We start from the raw sequence: 23,485 nt of genomic DNA, 5'->3' as shown, positions 1-23,485 counted from the left end.
TTGTATTTTCAAGGCTACCTTACGGCCGTCGTCAACAGAGCAGGAATAGAGAGGACTTACGGACTTTGCAAGAAAGGCGATTCGACACTTACGTTCGTTGGTCGACTTGCGGACTGCATAGAAGCTTTGTGAAAAGCCACATCATCTAAGGTCTATAAGACCTTAGAAAAAACCACAGATTCATCAAAACCTTTTCTACCCCCTTCCCAATCTCCTTAGCCTCGCCGATTTCAAGCAAAGGATTTACAATCGAATCGAGACATTCGGGATCGAGGGAAGCAAGAAGAGCGGGATTGAGAAGAGAGATCAAGAATTTAAAGCGTGAGAGGACGCGTCAGCTTCAAAGACAAATTCAAGACCATCGAACAAATTCCAGGGAAGTGGGCATTCATATTTTTCTCTCTTACATAAAGCGCTTTGCTTTTTAATTTTTGGAAAATATACGTCGTTAAAATGACAACTCCAGAAAGGGATGGTAGGATTAGAGAGGTCAAGGAAAGGGCTAGAAAGGGAAAAGCAATAGTTGGAGAGGAAATACATGAGGAGGTACAAACTGAAACTCAAGAGGATAATGTACAAATGGAGGATATTGATTATGGTGATTATGGAATTCCATATGCGGGATTCACTAAACTTGAAACTCGAACGCAAAATATAGAAACACAGTTAGGGGTTATCAGTGAAACATTAAAAACCCTAGCTGAAGCTATAACTAAGATAGCTGATTCTCAATCGATATCTATTACTGAAAAATCACCGATTCCTCCTAATCAAGTTGAGAGGTCTACCTCTCGACTTAGAGAAACCTCGAACATCCTTAAGGACTTAAAGCCGCCAATTTTCAATGGGGAAGAAAAGGAGGGTAATAAAGATGCGATTAATCCGTTCTTGCAAAAATGGCAAGACTTTCATCGACTTAGGAATACACCTCTTGGAAATCAAGTTGTGGAAGCAAGTCTTTCCCTTGGAAATAAAGCCTATAAATGGTAGATGAGCCTCAGGGAGAGTGATAAAATTCCTAGATATTGGATTGAGTTTGAACAAGCCTTCCTAAAAGAGTTTTTACCAGAAAATGAATTAGAAAGAGCATGGGAGGCTTGGGACATTTGCACTATGGGTAAAAACACTCTAGTCCAGTACATAGCGAATTATAGGGAGGCAGTCCTTAAGCTGAAGGGAATTGATGAATTCCAAAAGATAAGGGGTTTTGTGAGAGATCTCAAAGACACTTATAAGGTCGAGGTGAAAAGAAATTCTCCAAAAACCTTTTGAGGAAGCTATTAAGTATGCCCAAATATATGATGATACGACGGGAAAATTCAAAATTGGAACTTCAGAGCAAACAGGTTTTGTTCCAAAGTTCAATAAATTTTCCAATTTGAAAAGGAAGGGGCACTTTAAGAAGGAGGTTCCTCAGGCACCACCTAAGAAACCTCAAACACAAAATTATCCTCTCTTGAAAAAAGAGGATTATGAAAGGGCCAAGCAAGAAAATCTTTGCTTCAAATGTCTGGGCAAAGACCATGCTGCTTGGAACTATCCTAAAAATAAACCAGCGGGAAATAAAGCCCCAAATAGACCTCCACCAAAACAAGTGCATGCGGTGCAAGTGTTACCACTTAATGGTACTGAAAAGTACACTGAGGTAGAGGTCTATCATGAGGATAGCACCCACATGTGCTATCTATTATTGGCAATGTGGCAGCCCACCTTTGGTCCTCCTGATTTAATGAGGATGCATGGAAAAATTAAGGGGCAAAGAGTAAGAGTGATGGTCGATGATAGTGCAACACATAATTTCTTAAACTACTCGTTAGTTAAGAAATTAGAATTGCCTGAGAGTACCAGTGCCCATAAATATGTGGTCTCTTTGGCAAAGGGCAGTGATAAAAAAGTTTGGGACACCATGATATATGGTGTAGAGATGGATATTCAAGGCTATTAGGATGCCTTGCATCGAGAATTTCGTCGTGCTTCTGAAGGAAACGTACAAAACTGACGAATGTGGTTGCATGTCCAACCATTCAGTGCAGTCATGTTCCTTCCAGAAACTCATTCCAGGTTCTAATATCATAAGAATCTTCTTCGCCTAGGAAGGCAGAGGGTATCTAAGGGCCCATGGGCTGGAATTTCGGAATTGCTTTGCAGACTTGAGGCTCCAGCTCTTCAACGGTGTTTCCAATCACCCGGAAAACTTCATCGAGATTGCCCAACTGTTAGGCGATCATGGATTTGATCCACTGCAATCCCTTGACGCCAATGGGATTTCCGAACGGGAGATAAGCAGGGTGCATCGGTGAAACACCAGCAAGGCAACTGAAAGCATTAACTGCACATAACACACGAGGACCCAACAATCATCTACTAAACGACAATTTACGGAGAAATATAGCCTGCAGATTCCAGAAGATGAAATCACAAGGCGATACCGGTGCGTTCGAGTGGATCAAACCGTTTTCAATGATGTCGTCGGAATGGTAATGGATGGTAAAACTGGTAGCAGACTGTGGCCACAGCAGGATTCGAGGGGTTGCGTTTGTTGGCAACGTCTCGCACGCTTGGTAAGAAGCAATCACCGATGACGCAAGTGATGGGGAGGAGATCCTGCAGGACTTTTTCCAAAGCACCGCCTAGCTTCCGAGGGCGGACCGGTGAGATCCAAGTTGCAGTCCTTTGGCACATCGTCGGGGACGCCAATCAAACGGATGCCCTGGAGCGAGGGGGAGGAATGGGCGTGTTGGTATCGTGAAATACGAGAGATGTAGTAATCAAGGGTGATTAAGGAGATGGAGACTCCATGACCGGCAAGGTTCTTGGCGAGCTGCATCATGGGGTTGATATGGTCTTGGCCAAGGAGGGACTTGGAGGAGCACAAGGTGAGGAGGGGAGTACGCAAACGTTAGCCGGCTTTCATTAACCACCTTGATGTTGTCACTTTCATTTGTCTTCTCCTCACACATTCTTCCACCAAGCCTGCCTAGAGCCTAGAGGTGCATCCCTAACCATAATTCTAGGAGACCCCCATAGGCCAAGCACGTACTAAACCGCTCCAAGCACGTACTAAACCGCTCCCACATTCTTCCACCCTAGAGCCTAGAGGTGCATCCCTAACCATAATTCTAGGAGACCCCCATAGGCTAAACTGCTCCATTCAGACCACCTGCCCGAGCATCCACCCTTCTCAATAATGCTAGGTTGCCTCCTCCTATGTTCATCCCAACTTGCTCAGCCCATCACTCATTGATGCAATGACCATCTGTACAGGTTGTTATTGGAGGATTTTGACTTTTGCAGTCCTTCGAAAAACTGTGATTCGTGTATATCTACATGGGCGGGGTGGGGGGGGATGGTGCCAGACAAACTTTATAGGCAATTGGGTCCATTTCTGCTGATGGTAGCACAAATAGTGTCACAGGTGATGGCGGGGCATGGAGAGAATCTAGGACCATGGGGGAGTAATATGGAAGAGTGTTAGTTGTGGGAGGGGAATCGAAGAGGAGGCAGCGAAGAATCAGGAAAATGGTTTGAGCAGCTTGGTAATCCTCGGGGGTAGGATTAGCAAGGAAAGGGAAGAAGTCAGGTATGAGGGGCTAGTAAGTTTACGGCTGTTAAGGTAGTTGAAGTGGTGAGAGACATGAGCAAAGAGACAATGAAGGGAGTAGATATTTGGCTAAAGCTCAGAGAAGGTTAAGAGGGTGGTAGAAGCAAGGGTAGGTGCGGCTATGAATTGGCATAGAGAGTGGTTAGATATGGTAATTTAGTTGTGAGATAGGCCATGTCATCCTCCGACACTTTTTTTTGTTGGTGTGATGGGATCATCAGCTGAAGGGTGGAAAGTTGGTTATGTCATGCCCTGTAGATAATAGTGATGTCTTTTGTAGCAATGGCAACAAACGACCAATGATCCTGAGGGGAGGACTTCCCATGAGGCATACATATATGATGAAAGCATCCGTCCTAAGTATAGTAAGCCCGGCATGTGTGGATATGCAAAAAATATTAATTAAATCTTCAAACAAGTCTTGACAAATTTTGCACAGAGTTTTTGCTCCTATGGAATGTTTCCATTTAATGTTGGATGAGCGGATATCATCTTGAGTTGGAGTTTTTTCCATTGGATCAACAAGTCTTGTGCTCTGAGATGATCTTCCACTTGTAGAGAGGCCACAAGCTCTTGGTACACCACCATCGTGCATTGTAGTGGGACTTCATTTGTGGTGTCTTCCATTGCCTCATTATTTTGCACTAGTAATTGGAGTTCAAGCTTGGAGAGATGGCTATCTTTTGGGATTGCATCTCATCCATTTTTTCCTTATACGTACGAAAGAAGTATGTATATGCATCCTTAAGCTTTTTCATTTGCAAGGTGACCTATGCTTGTTGAGGAATGCATTTATTGGTATTTGATCATTGATCTAAGACTTGTGCTTGACCAGTGCCTACCTTTGTAGTGGTGGCATGTTGGTCCTTTAATATTTGGCATTCCCTTGTTGTGAGCTCCTCAATGCTGAAAGTGTGTGTTGCCAAAGACTGTTGCATGTCTTCAAGCTTTTCTTAGCAATCCTGGAGCTCTTCTTCTTTTTGGATCAGAGTGAGTCGAGCTTGTGCAAGTTCCTCCATCTACTGAGCATGTACTGAGATTAAGTGGTCATAGGAGGCCTGTAGGATTTCCATAGTTTGAAGTGTTGTTGTCAATTGTCTTGGCTGTCAGTTGTACTTGGCTCTGGTGGAGGTTGGAAATCACATCCTGCACTACCTTGTCTTGAGCTTGGAGATCTTGGTTCATGCGCACTTCTTCAACCTCTTTCTCATCTATTTGGGGCCGAGCTACCGTGCAGTGTAGCAACTTCTCTCAAGTTATTATCAGCATAGCTACATTCTATTCCTATCATAGGATGACCATGATAAATCAGCTTAAGACTGAGACTCTTTGGGCTTGGATTTGAAATCCCGAATCAATGCTTGTCGACCTCTGTGGCAATTCCATGGAATTGGTCTTGGATGCCTACTACAGTTTGTCTTTCCAATTCTTAGGCATGCTCCTCCTTAGCCAAGCTAGTGAATAGTTTTAAAATTTGAAGCATTTGGTTGGCTAGACGATGGAGGATGACAAACAGTGATGAGGACTGGTGAAATTGTTGATATAATTGGTACCCATGTAGCCCTCCTGATGATTTTGCATGGTATGGCGCGACTTCAACCATGCAAACCATACTCGATGGTGATGATACCTTGCAAGAAACTCACGATAAGTGGGATTTATGCACATGAAAATAATGCCAATCAGATACGTGTGTATTCAAATATCACCACCCAAGTGTTTTTTTTTTCCGTTGTGCATGAGACTTGGTGAAAAACAAGGTCTAATGCGATTTTGACCACACAAACAATATTCGATGGAAACCATAATTAGTGTATGCAGCATGATAGGCGGTATTGATGTCTGCTCAAAATATCATGCACATCGGATATGTTTGCATTCAAAAAACACATCCTAGAACATGTTTTTTGACCGTTGTACATGAGACTTGGTAAAAAACATCGTATAATGTGCCTTTGAACATGCAAATAATATTTGATGGGCATGATAATTTTCATGAACCTCAAGATAAATGGTTTTATGCTTGTGTAAGTTATTCTGCCCATCGAATATGTGTGTGTATGAATAATATACTACAGATTTTATTTTTTGGCCGTTGTGCATGACACTTGGTGAAAAACATGGTATAATGCAACTTCAACTACACAAACCATATCTGATGGGAACAATAATTTGCACATACCTTAGGATAGGCGGGTATTGATATGGGTGCAAACTATCGCACCCATCTGATATGCACACATTTGAAAAAGACACCATGGAGTGTGTTTTTTGACTGTTGTTCATGAGACTTGGTAAACTTCTAGACATGATATAATGTGACTTCAACCATGCAAACCATATTTGATGTGTGAGGTACTTTGCATGATCTAAAAAATAGGTGGTTTTTATGCATTTGTAAATTATCTTCACCATGGAATATGTGTGCATTCGAATAACACAACCTGGAGTGTGTTTTTTGAACGTTGTGCATAAGACTTGGTGAAAAACATGGTCTAATGCAATATTGATCATGCAAACCATATCTCATGGAAATATAATTTGCATGTGCATCAAAATGGGTGGTATTGACATGTGTGCAGAGTATCCTATTCATCAGATATATGCGCGCTCGAAAAAGATAGCCCGGACTATGTTTTTTGACCCTTGTGCATGAGACCTAGTAAAAAACATGGTGTAATGTGACTTTGACCATTGAATTATATCTTATGGTCATGATAATTTTCATGCACCTCAAGATAGATGGATTTAATGTGTGTGCAAAGTATCATGTCCATTGGATATGTGCGCATTCAAAATGGACACCTCAGATCATGTTTTTTTACTGTTGTGCATGACACTTGATAAAAAACATGGTATAATCCAACTTCGACCATGCAAACCATATTCAACGGTAATGATACTTGGCATGTTCCTCAATATAAGTGGGGTTGATGTGGGTACAAAGTATCGTAACCATCAAATATGTGCGCATTTGGAAAAGATACCACAGAGCGTGTTTTTCATCAAGTCTAATGCACAATGGTAAAAAAACATGCTTGTGGGTGGCTTATTCAAACGTGCACATATTCGATGGACACTAAAATTTGCATGCACGTTCAAAGAATCATTGCCATTGGATATGGTTTGCATGGTCAAAGTCACACTATACCATGTTTTTCACCAACTGTCCTACACAATTTTAAAAAAACAGGATCTGTGGTGTCATATTTGAACATGCACATATTCTATGGGCATGATACTTTGCACACCCATTAAAGTTATCTATGTTGAGGTGAATGGAAAGAATCATGCCCATCAAGAATGGTTTTTACCAAGTCTAAAACACAATGATAAAAAACAGACTCTAGGGTGTCTTTTTCAAACATGCACATATCTAATCCCATCTATCTTTAGGCATGTACGAAGTATTGTGACCATCAGATATGGTTTTCATGGCTGAAGTCACATTATACGATGTTTTTTACCAAGTCTCACACACAAGAGTTAAAAAATATGATTCGGGTGTCTTATTCAAATGCCACATATTCGATGAGTACTATACCTTGTACATGTATCAATAACACCTATCTGGAGGCATGTGCAAATTATCATGACCAACAGATATGGTTTGCAAGATTGAAATCGAATTATACCATGTTTTCCAAAAAAAATGCTCCAGCACGCACATATTTGATGGGCACCATACTTTTCACACACGTCAATCCCACCTATCTTGATGTGTGGGAAAATCATTGCGGCTATCAGATATGGTTTGCATGGTCGAAGTCACATTAGACCATGTTTTTCACCAAGTCTCATGCATAACAGTCAAAAAACATGCTCCAGGGTATCTTATTTGAACACACATATATTTGATGGTGGACACAATGCTTTGAATGCACATTAGTCCCATTTTGCACATTATTGATCTATTAGTATGTGCATACAGAGTACGTGAGCATGCTCTAGAGAAACAAGGCCTAAACCTTACAAAAGGCTGAGACTATGTTCTCGGGGGGGTCACTCATCATATGTAACCCTATCACATGAGTTCAACAGAAGGATATTTTTTATTCCTAAAATTTACAAAAATAAATATACATAAGGGACTATTTAAAATAGTTTTGGAAAAAATTTACAGATTTGTATAGAAAAGGGGTACATTTTATTAATGAAAAAATTTACAGATAAGGGATTTTAAATATAGGCCTTGAACGCACGTGATATAGAGGGTTTATACATAGTGACCCCCCTGAGACTATGTTAGACTCATAACTGCCACAAAGTGGAGATGTAACATCTGCCACGAAGAGTACACGGGTTCAGGAATTCGGATGCACAAATATTTCCTAGGAGACCCTCAAAGACAAATTGGAAAGTGCAAGGGTTCGGGAGTCACAAAGGCTAATAACCGTTTTGGGTGGTCAGATAGCCGCAAGTGCAAACATGACTGTGGATGCAATAGTCGCACGCCACCAGTCTCAATTTGTAATTGAAGAAAGAACCATGGGTCTTGAAACCCCAGTGACTATGGAAAGTTGTTCGCAAAGTGCAATTGCACATAGTAGTGGTGCTTGATCCCTTGCATAGTCAGCAAGTTGCTCGAATGTGCATATGGAAAGAGGAAAATGCAATAATCTGCCTCGTTCGAATGTCCATTTACATGTGCAACAACAATCCTTAGCAGCTTCCTTCAAAGCACAACATATCGAGAAGGCACAACAAGATGTGTTTGAAACTATTTGTTGCACGGGATATCCGTTGGGCATGGTGCAAAGCCCACATTAGAAAAGAGCCATGGCCTTTGTCGCTAAAGCTATCCCGGGTTTCACAATGTGTAGTTACGATGCCATCTGTAACAACATGTTGGATGCCTACTACAGTAGGATGAAAGAGGAGATGCATCAAGTGGTTTATGATGGCATTGAGAAAGCTGCTTGCACCATCATATCAGATGGATGGAAGAATGTTAGCAAGCGGCCCTTGATCAATGTCATGGTTGTGACATTCAAAGGGGAGGCTTTTCGACAGTTGCTATTCAGTGCAAAAGCTGCAAAGTGGATAGTCGAGGGACGCTCAACCATCTCTCGTAACAAATTTGGTGATCTAAAGGCATTGGTCAATAACCTGGCATTTTTAAAGAGGGTATCCGATGTAGTAAAGCTATGAAGCCAATTTGGTTTGCAATCCGTAGGTTGGATGTAAAAGGACCGAGCATGGGAAGTGCTTATATGGCATGGTGGACTGATGAGTGGGATGTTTTGAAGGAAGATGCCAGGCTAGGCAAAGGTGGATATAGCATGACTAAACAAACTGTGTTGCAAAAGATGGTGTGAAAATGATGGAATCAAGCTCACAACTCTTTGCACTATGCCACCCATATATTAGATCCGCAATGGTGGAAATATCGCACAGAGACTGATTTATAAATAATGCAGTCATGGCATGATCTTGTTGGATGTATCTTTGAGGATATGACAGAGTATGCCTCTGCTGTTAGGGAGATGTCAACTTTTTGAAATAGAGAAGGACTGTTTGCCTATCCAAGAATCAAAGAATTATCAAAAGATATGCTAGCATGGAGATGGTGGGAAGAGTGTGGAGAATCCATGCCTCATTTCGAAGCCTTGCCTATGAAGGCATTGTTGCAACCTTGTAGCAACTCCTCTAGTGAATGCAACTGGAGTAACTATAAGTTTGTGCATTCCAACAAAAGAAACTGCATGACATCGAAAAGATCGAAAAAGCTAGTTTATCCCACCTCGACTTATGCTCTTTCCCAGGAAGCAACATCTTACTTAGAGCAACGGGGTCTAGGCAATTTGCATGAGAGCCTCAAATCCTTGGAGGATAGTCCTATCATGACCACCTACATCAAGGACTTTCTCTACTCTTACTACTCCAGCAATGCAACAGATGGCAAGTACGGTACAATCACTGTACAGCAGAGCCCACTGAACATTATCCTCGACAGTACAGTCATTCAACGGGCTTTCTCTCTGCCAAGGCAAGGTGGCGAATACCCTAAAAGGTCTGCGGATGCAAAGTTTATTGAAGTACAGACTCTCCTCACCAAGGGTACCCTGATCCATAGAGATGGCATCTTGCTTCGCACAATCCTTGGCCCTCATCTCAAGGAAGCAGCACAATTTCTATCCACCATCCTGGGAATAAAGAACGGCAAGGAACGCTCCCTTCCACTCCGCACATTTGTTTTGCTGAGTAGGAAGCTCAAACAAGACTGGGTCCAACACTTTGTCATTTTCTTTACCAAAAAACTCGATGGTTCTTCAGGCCAGAAATGTAAAATTCCGCACTGATAGGACATTGACACCTGCTCCACCATCCACTATGGCTTGGATTTCATTATATGCCTTGTGGATCAAAGGCACAGTGATGTTGCGTATGTCATCTTTCTCACCCATCCGCACAGGGATATCATCAATGTCGTTCATAGGTGGAGAGGGATTTGCGAGTTCAATCCATCCTTTGAAACTCTCCCAGAGATTGGGACAATTTCGTAAGAGGATTCCGATGGGAATGGACACAGGGCAACTCAGGATGCTAGAGAGTGCAGCTCCTTCAAGTTGACGGGGTGGTACATTCTGTTGTGGAGTCTGTTGTTGGAACAAAGGCTCGAGTACAGTATCAATACTTTGTTGGGCCAAGTCATGGAGTGGGTCTTGAGCTTGTTTCTGAGCCTCAAATTGAGCTTGTTCATTTTGGACCCATTGCTGAAGTGCCTGAAAACGAGCCTTTTCCACCTCTGCATTCGGGAATGGAGCTTCTTTTATTCGAGGCTCGGGAGTTGATGTGGATGAACTCGGCTGCTCATTGCTTGGCGGAGGTGGAGGCGCTTGTGCTTTCTTTCTCAGAAGTCGCTTCGGTTGGATTGGAATGATAGGTTCCTTCGTGGCCGCTTTCTGTTGGCGTGTAATTACATTGATAGGTTGTGACCTTAGACTTGCCGGACCCAGACTTTGATGGTCCACCCCAATGATGCCGATGGGGACGTCAGGCTTAACCTCTGTTTGTTCTGGGACCTTATTTTTCATGGGACAATCCATACAGGCATGTCCTATGCCACAATCTCTGCAAAGTGGTTGGAAAGTAGCTGGGCTACCGCGATGAGGGCACTCTGCGATTCTATGATTTTCTCCACAACCATAACACTTGATTGGTGCGCGAAATGTGTTGGGTCGCACTTGATTTGCATAGACTGGTATTAGACCCTCTGCACCTTCTACATAGTACACTGGGTACTCTGCCTCATACTCAAATAGCGAGTCGACTTCCTCGGCTTGTAATTGATGTATTGGAACTGCCTGAGGAGTTGGATTTGCTGCTCTTGGATACGGTCGTGGATTCGGATTCCTGAGTAGTTGTGGGACTTGTGTCCGAACGGGAACAGGATTTAGTCTCGGAGCTGGGGGCGCTTGTGCAAGTGCCGGTTGCCTGTATACTGGCATGGGTGCCGCTTGGTAGTGTGGTGGTCGAGGCGGATTGTTGCGCATGTTGAAGATGCAACTGGTCTCATCATGGCCGCCGACGACACAGATATGGCACCACAACCGTGGCGGTGGATTTGCTTGTGCAGTGATTCTTGCTCTGAGGACTGGGCATTCATTTGCTGTATGATTTGCCAAGCAGTGTGGGCACCAGACATTTTCTCGCCGTGGATATGTTTGAGTTGGCGGCTGAGACAAGTGAAGTTTTTGATCCATGGCCTGCATCATATCTTCTTTCAGCTTCAAGGTCATGGCCTCGAGGCGATCTTCATTGGATGTTTCGGCAATGTCCTTTGATTTACCTTTTTTCGAGCGCTTATCTCGTGTATTGGACCTGGCATCATCACTGCTAGTGTCTGAATCTGTCATGCCATCTTCGATGTCAATGGCTGCCGCATGAGCAGCACTGAATGTTTCATAGCTACTTATCTTTTTCATCTCCTTGCGGATTTTCTTTCTGAGGCCTGCTATGAACCATGCCGTGAGGTACTTTGCATCTGGGCGTGGGTCACATTTGGCGATCAATCTCTTCATCTTTCCCAGGTATGTGCGTACATCTTCCCTCCGGCCTTGTTCGATCTTGCTGAGTTGGAGAGCGGGGTCATCTTGTAGCCTCTCCGTTTGAAAGCGACGTTTGAATTCGGTTTGGAGTAGGTCCCATGTAGCACGTTCTTCCACAAGAAGGTCGAGGTACCATTCTGATGCCTCATCAGTTAAGGCCATTGGAAACCAAGCCACCTTAGTTTCATGGGACTGATCACCACCTGCTCGACATGCGGCATCAAAATGTTGGAGGAAGCGAGCAGGGTCTCCCCTACCATTATATTTGGGAAGTTCCAGTTTTCCCAAGGGGCGTCGGCCGTGATTGTTGTGATTTCGTCGATTGAAGAAGTTGTCAGCCTCGGCATCGAGCTCAATGTCCCCATCATGCTCAGGACGACGTCCAGCCATGTTGGGGCGTGGAGGAGTTAGAGGAAGTTGGTGAACCTCAGGGGGGGATTCGAGGTAGAGGATTGGCGGGGGCGGTTGTGGCAGTGGAGTAATTTGCGGATTGGGCGAGCGTTGGAGTCGAAGTCGTTGGCCGGAACGTAACTGCATGCAGATGGTGCGTGATTTGCCAGGGGTATCGCTACCCCAAGTGCGGATGTGGAGGTGATGTCGTTAGGAGAGTTAGAGTGATGTTAGCGTGTATAGGGACCGTCGTGTTAATAATGTGCCTAGGATTGTCCTACGTGTGTAGGGAAATGTGCCGGTGCAGACGGATCGTTAATCGGAGGTCGCGGCGTGAAAATACGAGTGAATTAATGCAAAATGAGGCCCACATGGGGGCGCGAACGAACGTGTGCTAGGGATGCCGAAATGGTGTGCAATGGGCTGGAAAAATACCCCGTAACGTGGTGTTTCCGTGTGTGAAATCTGGGTTCAAACGGGGTTCAATTTGGGTCCCAAACGGAGGAGTTTCGAGGAGTTAAAGGAGGGCTAAATTTGGCGTTTTGGAGGGTCCTAATGGTGGTGTGAAGGGACTTTAAGTCCAACCGAGGGGTTGAAACCAAGTGACTCTAGTTAGACTAACTAACCTAGGTCCTCCCAGTTACTATAACTGGGAGGTTTAACTAACTGTAGTTAGATACTAACTGTAGTTAGTCAAACCTAACTGAGGGCTAACTAAACTAACCTAACCTCAAGTACTACTAACCTAACCGACGTAACTAATCGAACTTAAGTTAACTAACTAACCTAGTTGGCCTAAGCTGACTAACCTAACCTAACTGTAGTTAGGACTAACTAACCTAGGGTTAATCGTCTAACCTAACCTAACCAACCTAACCTAGGTTAACCACTAACCTAACTACAGTTAGTAACTAACCGGAGTTAGTTTAGGTTAGGTTTAGTTATTTTTTTTTTAATTTTTTTTTTTTATTTTTTACTATGGGGGGCTGCCCGACGACGGCGCCCGGGGGGGGGTTTTTTCGCAAGGGGGTGCGCAGGGGAGGAGGAAGGGGGGCGGCGCTGTGTGCGCAGGGGGGGTGTGAGGGGAGTGTCGCAGGGGGGGTGTGAGGGGAATGACGCAGGGGGGGAGTGAGGGGAGTGACGCAGGGGGGAGGGGAGGGCTGTGCGAGGGGGTGACGGGGGAGGGCGGGGGCGCGTAGCGGGGGGTGAGAGGGCTGAGGGGGCGGGGTGGGAGGGGAGTGACGCAGGGGGAGGGCGCGCTGGGCGGGGTAGGAGGGCGCTGCGCGAGCGGGGGCGGGGCGGCGCAGGAGGTCGCGGCGCGGGGCGGCGGCGCAAGAGGGTGCTGCGCGAGCGGGGGCGGGGCGGCACAGGAGGTCGCGGCGCGGGGCGGCGGCGCGGCCGCGCAGGAGGCGCTGCGCGAGCGGGGGCGGGGCGGCGCAGGAGGTCGCGGCGCGGGGCGGCGGCGCGGCCGCGCAGGAGGCGCTGCGCGAGTCGGGGCGAGGCGGCGCAGGAGGGCGCGGCGCGGGGCGGCGGCGCGGCCGCGCAGGAGGGCGCTGCGCGGGCGGGGGGGGGCTTTGGGCGGTGCGGCCGGGGTGCGCGCGGGGCGCGGGGCGGCGGCACCGCGGGCGGGGTAGGCGCGGGCGGGGGCGTGGTAGGCGGGCGGCGGCAGCGTCTCTGCGGAGCGCCTCCGCGGGAGCGACGGGGGGTGGGGTGGGGTGGGTGGGATGGGGGGTTGAGCGGGGTAAGGGGGAAGGGGAGAGAGGGGGATGGGGGGGCGAGGGGGGTGAGGGGGAGAGAGAGAGAAGGGGTGGGGGAGGGAATGAGGGGGAGAGAGGAGAGAGTGAGAGAGAGAGGGGGTGGGAGAGAGAACGAGGGGGGTGGGGGAGGGAATGAGGGGGAGAGAGGAGAGAGTGAGAGAGAGAGGGGGTGGGAGAGAGAACGAGGGGGGGAAAGTGGGAGAGAGGAGAGAGAAAAGAGAGAGAGGGGGTGGGGGGAGGTGGTGGTGGAGGGGGAGGGGGAGGGGGGAGGTGGTCGAGGGGGAGGGGGAGAGGGGGAGAGAGGGGGATGGGGGGGCGAGGGGGGTGAGGGGGAGAGAGAGAGAAGAGGTGGTGGAGGGGGAGGGGGAGAGGGGGAGAGAGGGGGATGGGGGGGCGAGGGGGGTGAGGGGGAGAGAGAGAGAAGGGGTGGTGGAGGGGGAGGGGGAGAGGGGGAGGTGGAGATGAAGAGGGGGAGGGGGAGGGGGGAGGTGGTGATGGAGGGGGAGGGGGAAAGGGGGAGAGGGGGAGGTGGAAAAGAGAGAGAAAACGAGGGGGTAGAGAGGAGAGAGTGAGAGGGGGAGGGGGAGGGGGGAGGGAATGAGGGGGGGGAAAGTGGGAGAGAGGAGAGAGAAAAGAGAGAGAGGGGGTGGGGGGAGGTGGTGGTGGAGGGGGAGGGGGAGGGGGGAGGTGGAGATGGAGGGGGAAGATGGAGGTGGTGGTGAAGAGGGGGAGGCGGAGAGGGGGAGGGGGAAGATGAAGGGGGAGGGGGAGAGGGGAGGTGGTGGTGGTGGGGGAGAGGGGGGGTGGTAGTGGAGGGGGAGTGGGAGAGGGGGAGGGGGGAGGTGGGAGAGGGGGAGGTGAGGGGGTGGGGGGGGGTGGTGGTGAGGGGGAGGGGGGGTGGTAGTGGAGGGGGAGTGGGAGAGGGGGAGGGGGGAGGTGGGAGAGGGGGAGGTGAGGGGGTGGGGGGGGGTGGTGGTGAGGGGGAGGGGGAGTGGTAGTGGAGGGGGAGTGGGAGAGGGGGGAGATGGTGGTGAAGGGGGAGGGGTAAAAGAGCAAAAAACCGAAAGACGGAACTTGAAAAGCAAGGCGGAGTGGTTACCTGACGCTCTCCAAGTCTTTCTCGATGGAACGGGATTGTCGCGGAACAATGGACGGTGGGTGGAAGGCTAGGTCATTGCTGCAAGAAGGGCTCGATGTCACTTACATGGCGAGGATAGGAGTAAGGGGGCGGTCGATGGAGAGGGAGGAGTGTCTTGCGTGGGGCTCGGAAGGTGGAAGAGAATGGAGGCAAAAAGTGAAAGATGAAGAATGAGGGGGGTGGAGTAGGTTTTTATAGGTTTGGATTTTAGGGTTAGGGTTTAGGTTTAGGGTTTAACCCTAAACTCTTCCCGAGCCGTAACTTTTTATGGAGAGCTCGGTTTGCCTTTCTGTAAAAAGGTAAAATGATCGTAATTGAAAGCTCTACGCAACCGTGTTTACTACCTAGCCTAATTGTACATCATGTGGCTTTTATTTAAGAAATTAAGAAAATTTCTTAAGGTAGTATCCCAAAGTGGATGTTTGGGGTTGATATGTTTGGCTAGATTTGGAAAAATTTTTACTCTCCTTGCCCTTGAGTGGTATGTGCGTGAAAGTTTGAAGTAGTGACTTGTTTTACACCTACCTACGCATGTTTACTCGCTACTTGAGACGCTAGTCTCCCCGACAGCGGCGCCAAATGTTGGCTCTGTCCTAACACTTTTGTAGGAAGAGCTGGGTATTCTATGTTGCAGGGTTCCGAGGCTTTTGTCACCTACAGATATATTGGAATTGTCGTTGTAGTATATTTGTAGCTTAGGACCTCGAGTCGTGTTCCGGTGAGAGACGTAGGCTTAAGTGTGGTGAGTAAACATAATGCAAGCATGTGTAAAAGGTACGTACACCATTGTTGTTGGGATAATGAAGGCTTTCGCCTTCATTGGGGGTTGTAGGGTTTAGAAAGAGTTTAAGGGTTCAGAAGGAGGTTTCAGGGTTTAGAAAGAGTTCAGGGTTAGAAAGAGTTCCAGGGTTCAGAAGGAGGTTCCAAGGTTTAGAAGGAGTTCAGGGTTGGGAGGAGGATCCAAAGTTCAGAGTAAAGTACATGGTGGAGAACTCGTCTCCCTCGTAGATCATTGAGTTTAAGGGTTTAGGAAAGCATAGGAGTGGGAGAGGAAGAAGGTGTAAGAGCATGGGTGAAGTAAGAGAGAGAGGAGGAAGGAGGAGGAGGGAAGAGGAGGAGGGAGAGGGAGGAGAGAGGAGGAGGAGGAGGAGGAGGAGGAGGAGGAGGGAGGAGGAGGGAGGAGGAGGAGGAGGGAGGAGGAGGGAGGAGGAGGAGGGAGAAGGGAGGAGGAGGGAGAAGGAAGGAGGAGAGGGAGAGGATGGGTTGCAAGGTTGGAGGAGAGTGGAGAAGGGTTACAAGGTTAGGACATGCTTTTGGACGTGCAGTGCAAGGAAGCATGGACACTTGAGACAAATGCTTGGAATACCAATGTAGACTCAACACAATGCCCCAAGAGTGTGGGCTTCATTCCATTATGGGGTATTTATACAAGTTGGAGAGCTTCCCTCTCTGCATGTAACACAAAGTCGTATCACAAAGTTGTAACACAAAGTTGTGTCACAAAGTCGTAACACATTCTCTCTCTTCATGTAGAAGATGTAACACAAAGTTGTTACACAAAGTTGTTACACAAAGTCGTAACATAAACTTGTAACACAAACTTGCAACACAAAGTTGTTACACAAAGTCGTAACATAAAGTTGTGTCTAGAAGTTGTAACACAAAGTTGTAACACCTTCTCTTTCTTCATAAGTTCATGTTGGCACAGAGTCAACAATGCTCCCCCCCACAAGGTTTACACATGAATATTGCTAAAACAGAGGTCTCCCAAGGAAGAACATGAACTAGATGAATTGTGAAGTAGAGGCTAAGTTGTCCTAGAGTAGTGTGAGTTAGAGCAATGTTTGTTCATAGTGACCAATTTGATCCTACTCAAATTTGCGATGCAAGACTTGAGATAGATCTGGTTGATGATGTGACTTAGGTGAATAAGCTCAAAGCCTGATGCCCAATTCCAACCTGTGATATGGTACCCTAGACTGACCTTGTCATTGAGCCAATTCCTCTGAACTGTTTATCTACAATCACTCACATCTATGATCATTATGTGATAGCCTTAAGTAAAAAGTAGCAAACCATAGCAAAGAACAGAACAACTAATGCCTTATTAGATAACTTTTTATTGCCTTTTCTATCCTTGATTTTAATTTTTGCAAAGCATGTTCTATGCTTGGTAAATTTTGGTGATCTTGTGGGCATGGATATATTTGCTAGATTTGAAAAGCAATTAAAATTACTTAGGTAATTTAGGCTTAATATTCATGCCATGTGGTCTTTTTGAGAGATTTTTTGGGGGTTTTCTACTAAAGCAGGTTAATCAATACTTAGCATCAGGTTTCAAGATTCTTTTTAAGTATTTTATTAGAATCATATTTTTTGGAATAATTAGGTTGGGGGTGGGGCGTACATGGTTGTTAAGATCCATGTGTCTTATAGGTAAGACAGGTTTTAACACTTTAAACATATACATTCTTTAAGATGCGCTTAAGATATGTATTTATTTTTTTGTTAATAAATAATTGATCTCTTTTTGGGATGGTTAAGTGGGTAATATTCTTGTTAGCTTGTTAAACCTTTTTTAAATGTTCTCGTGTCCACTATCACTTGTCATGGGTCACTCTTACTAAATGACTTAGATTTCCAATTCAATCTTAATGTTTGCTTTGTATTGTATTAGGGTTCAATTATGATACCTATGATTATTTATCATAGATTTTTGGCGTTCAATATTTCATGTTTCATTTTGGTAATAGTGCAAGCAAGTCCACTTGTTATTTGGATTTTGGAGTTTCAATTATGAGTTGTGACTTCCAAGCTCTTGACTAGAGTCTTTAGTCTTGCATGCTAGTGCCGCTTCATGTTGACTCTAAAGATAAAAGTATATGTGAAATGTGTTAAATGTTTAGATTCTATGTAATTACTAATATATGGCGACTTTTGGCTATGTCTATATTAGTAACCAAATATTTATTATGTATAACTTTATATATTTTGTTATTAGATATTTATAATTAAAAAAACTATAATTAAATATTTTTTGATTAAGTTATAAATACTTAATCAAAAACTAATGTGGGTCTTAAGTACGTTATTTGTAGACACTTAAGACACTTGTGTCTAAAGCATGTCTAATGTGTCATGTCTTAATGTGTCTAACAACCATGGAGGGAAAATCAAAGGTGAGAGGGGGCGGGGGTGGGGGGGGAGGGGGATGTTGGTGGGTGGGGAGAGAGAAGGGGGTGGGGGAAAGAAAGAGTGGGAGAGGAGTTTGCCCCCCCCCCTCAAAAAGCAGGTAAGAGACAAGAGATGGGAGGGAAGGCGGCACAACAGGTTTGGGGAGGAGGGTCAGAAGAGAAGGGAGAGGGAAGGGAATTTCTCCCTCGCCCCCTACCAACCTATTGAACATTAGATTGGAGGAAAGGGGAAAGGGGGGGTGCCGGCGGGGAGGGGGGGGTTGTTCTTCCCTTCTCGTTCCCCACCCCTATTTCACTCTAAGGGTGTCTTCTTAGCAAATTGTATGTTGGATGCCTACCCTTAGACTTGGCACAAGGAATTCCATAGGAACAACTACTTCAAGACTAAATGCTAGTTGGAACAGAGTGTGCCTTGTTGTGACTTTGAATGCCGTTTGGTATGACCATATTACTGTGTGGAAATTGTGGTTCCAATCATTTTGGTGCCCATTCACGATCTTGTGAGGAACCATTTTGAGCACCTTATGTGTTTCTTTTGGTTGGCCATTTGCCCTTGGATAGTATGTTGTGATTTGTTATGTTGGCTCACAAATTATTTGTCATGATATTAATGACCAAATTAATGAAGTGAATTCTTTTGTCTAGTATGATTATATAACCCTTATAAATAACATCCTTAGGCCACACCATAGATATTTTTGTTCTTTGGGTCATGTTGACCCATTTGGTGGTTAAATAGTTCATCTCTGTTGTTGAGAACATTTGACTTGCATAGTAGATGGGGAAATCCACAATCCAATGAGCTAGAATGGACCCGATTGCCATCCTAGATGTGTCCACATGTACATGAAAGATCAGATTTTAGTTTGGCATCCAGAGATGGATGCTTTCATAGCCATCTCTTGCAAGATCAAGAAAGATTTAGCTCATTCTTTGTCACACTCAAAATTCATATCCTACCTTGTGAGCTAATGCATGGGTTTGGAGACCCTGTTAATTTTTTTATGAACCATTTATCAAATCTGAGAAACCCCATGAATTTTTTGATGAAATGAGCTAAGGAACCCCATGAATTTTTTGATGAATCATTCATAAAAGCTAAGGAACCCCATGAATGAACCTTGTGAGCTAAGGATGGGGTTTATCTACCCCATGAATTTTTTGATAAGCATTTATGAAAGTTGAGGAATCCCATGAATGAATGAACTTGCTTGGCTTTTTAATATTTGTATACATCAATTTTGGACTTCTTAGTCATGATGCTATTGCCTGAATGCTTTTGGCACAATAGCTCTTGAGAATATATAAAACACACCTTTTTATTAATTGAGGGAGATTAGGGTCTTTTGATAGTTTTGAAACAAAAAATCATTGAGGGAAATTTCTAGGAATTTATTGATGTATTCTTGGAAGGTTTCCACCATGAAGTGTTGAGACATGGTTGATTCATTCTTTAGTCCAAAGTGCATCTTGCTTGAGTATGCTCCCCATTCAATGATGAAGGTCGTTTTTTCTTGATCTTTTTCTATAGTGTGATTTGATTATGCCAACTATATCTAGATATATGTCATGCCTCATTGCTTTGTCCAAGGTATTGTCTGCTATGAATGACAATAGGAATGGGTCTGTTTGTTGAGTGTCTATACTCAACATAAACTCTCAACTTGCCATTTTTATTTGGCATAATCATGATTGGAAATAACCAAACACTTCCATCTACATGGTAGATGGATCTTGCTGCCCTTAACAATTGAGATCTAGGTCTTTACCAACTTTACTCTTAGTAACTGATTGATGTTGGCCTTTCCAACTTGGAATGGTTGGGTTTTATTCGATATCTTGTCTACCAATTTGGCTTAACATCTAGAATGAGGGGAGTTTGGCATTGTATTAGATTCCATGGTAACCCCTTTAGGTCCACATATGTACAACCTTAGAAAGAGTTAGAAGTTTCACTCAATCAAGGAATTGGTTACAAAATTCTTTGTTGATCTGGATCGACTTTGGTTCTTCCCATGAGCCAACATTAATTTCCTTGATGGCTTACCCTGATGTGATTTGCCCACTAACATTGATTGGTTGATGTGATAGGTCGATTCTTCTTTTACTATGTGTGATCTCTTTGGGAAGGCCATCTTGGCCTCTTCATATTCCACACCAACATCTATTGCTACTCACGATGCATCAATTGTTGCTATGGGAACAATGATGAGTGTGAGTAGCTTTTGTTCAATGTCTGAGGCATATGCCTTGTCTACTTCCAAGTATTTTGGCCTTGCATCCCTTGTGGATTGTGCTTTGGGAATTGGTATTCACATCATTCCCCATCTTATCTATGATGGTGAGCATGTCACCTCCCCAATTGTGTAGTACCTTGGCTCTTTTGGCCATGGTCATCCCAATGGAATGGGGTATCCTTGCTCATTCTCCAACTTGACCACAATGAACATGACCATGAAGTATCATACCATTAGTCTCGATGCATATGTCCCTGAGCATATTCTTTGGCATCACCAACCTTTGATTCATCTTGCAAATTTTGAAAGGAGACGACATCAATTTTTTTAACTTGAGCCTCTTTTGTATTTCCTCAAAGATAATGTGATGATGTTTATTCTATCCCAAATCACCATTTTGGTCACCTCCATCCTAGTGGCCAATGGCTCCATGGCATGTCACCCATTGATTCCAAGGTTCTAAAAGAATGTCATGTAGTGAGAGTCGAGGCCTACGAGTTGCCCAATGGAAATTCTCACATTCAATTTTGGAATTCATCTTAGGCTGTATTGATTTGATTCTACACTACTTGCCTTCCACCTCTTGTTAACCCCCAGATTTGTTTCTACATTTGTTTCTCTAGTTCCATCACTCTGGCTCCTCCCTTCATTCTTTTGTTTCTTGGGGACTCGATTCTTTCCTGGTCATGATAAGGAGTTCCTTTTTCTTGAGTGTGTGGTTGATGTCCTCCATGTTCTTCTCTAGCTTCTAGTGAATCCTAGCTCATTTGGCTTCTTTGGACTTGTCTGGATTTTTCTTTGTGTTCTTGTGACTTCTATTAGCATCATTCCAAGTAGTTGTTGCATGATTATCTTGGTCGCATGTTTTTTGTAGCATCCAAAAAATCTTCCACAATCATCTTTTGCTCTTGTAATGGCCTTCCTTGCCCACAAAAATTAAAATGCCATGTTGGTACTCTTTGGTCTTTCTCCTTGATTTGCTTGATTTACCTGTGTGGTCCTTATGTGCTTGTTGAACCATCAGTGTTTGGTTGTGTGGCATGAGTGATTGCAAATGTTGCTTGCCCGACCAACACCTATACATTGTATGGTTTTTTACCTTGCATTTGTGGCACCATAATTTGCCTTTTTTGAGAGCGACCCATATCCCCATTTCCTTTAGAATCTCTATTAGATCCTCTTTCTTGGTTTGTTGGACTTTTTTATTGTCATCTCATCTTTGTGTTCCTCCTCAATGTCCACCAACTAAAAGAGATCACTTTTTATTCTTCTCCATTTTCTATTCCTTTCTCAATCACAATTGCTTTGTGAAGCTATTTGTTGTACATCTTCATTGGGTAGGTGTTTCCTATGTTGTACAATTCCATGTTGTTTGTGACGAGTTTGTGACACCCCTTAGAAATTATAATCTCAACACCTTTTTTTTTTGCACATTGTTCAACTGTTGGTTAGGACCTTCATTCATGTCATAAAGTCATACAAAAAGTTTCTTGACTTCTACTTGATTCTATTGAGTTTTATCATTACACCCTCCTTATTGAAATCATGTTCAAATCTTCTCAAGACTTATTCCATGTGGCAAAATGGTCATTTGGGCATGGCCAAATGGTCATTTGGATATTGGTGAAATGGTCATTTAAGCATGGCCAAATGGTCATTTGGATATTGTTGAAACCACTCACCAGCTTTATCTACAAATGTTGTGGGAAAGTACATTAGGTACTCTTCCTCTATATTGACTTGCAACACTGCCAGCATTTGTAGAAAGCTTTGTACATGGGATCTTGGATTATCTCTCTCTTGTCCCATATATTTCATCCTTAACTTTATTTCTCTTGTCTCTTTTACATCTTCGTAGAGACTTGGTAGTGGGCTTCCACACTAAACATGTTAAAGGGTCAATTAATCAACCCAAAGTTAGTATCAGAATGGTTAAGTGTTCTAATAGGTCAAAATTGTAACTGTATATACAACTACCAAGTGGGATACAGAGAAGAGTGTGTGAGCAAGAAGCAAAGAGAATGCCGAACTCTACCAAGGAGGACTTGAACCAAGTTGTGGCTACAATGAAGTAGAGATTTAGGGTAGTGGAGTCACCAAATGCTTTGATGTTACAGTTGGAACGGTTCTATCAAGGAGAGGGTGAGATGGTCTCTATGTTGGCAATCCAATATGAAGCTTTATGGACAAAATATGAAAGGGCAGCTTTGCAATCTATGGCATCTACATCATCGGCCCCTCAAAGTCTCTCAGGGATGGAACACTTAAAGATGAGAATATTTGTGATGGCTTAGGAGCATTGTCTTTGCTCAAAAGTAATGAGTAAATATCCAACAACATACGTGGAAGCGCTTCACCTTCTTGCAATCAAGAAAGAAGCTTCTCTATAGAGTGAATCCTCTTTTGTGTCTTCACTAGCTTCAAGGTTCTTGCAAACAAGGCGGGTAGTCTTCCTCACATGGAGATTTTGGTTTCCTTTTCTCATAATTTTCCTCTTGCAATTGCTTGATAGAGTTCTCATAAAATATTAGAGCAAAACTCAATAGTTGATCCAATGTAATCTTGATGGATGCTTGCTTCAGGGCTTGAAACAAATCGGTTGAGAGGTTCTCTTCATCTTGCTTTTGGCTACTCGCACCCTGCTCCTGGACTATTGATTGGTCCCCTAGATTTGGACTGCTTGTTGGGCTGGTTGTCAGCATGTGCCTATTCTTGAACTTGTGATTGGACTGTTTACCAGACCTATTCTCAGACTTGTGATTGGATTGTTTGCCAGACTGTCTATCGGATTGTTTTTTGGATTAATTTTTGGGTTTATTGGATTGGTCCATGTTGAGTTAAAACACTCTCATCCTCATGAGGTTAAGTGCTTAGGAGAGTTATTGAGTCATTTATCATCTTGGTTCCCTCGAATGTTCTTCAAAATCATTGTTGGATTCCACCTCCAATTTTTCTTCTTCTTCTTTGTTGTTCATATACATCTTTCAGCTCTTTTGGCTACATCAACCAAAGTATTGAACCCATTTTCACCTATTGGCAATACCAAGCCAACAACTGAACTACAAATATCCAATTTTAGCCCCTTGTAGAAGCATTTTGCCATTGTTTTAGTGGTCG

Source organism: Dipteris shenzhenensis, chromosome 5 (assembly GCF_047967505.1).
Source record: "Dipteris shenzhenensis isolate YYH24624 ecotype China chromosome 5, Dip_SZ_1.0, whole genome shotgun sequence".
Lineage (NCBI taxonomy): Eukaryota > Viridiplantae > Streptophyta > Polypodiopsida > Gleicheniales > Dipteridaceae > Dipteris > Dipteris shenzhenensis.
Note: the sequence above shows the minus strand (reverse complement) of the source record.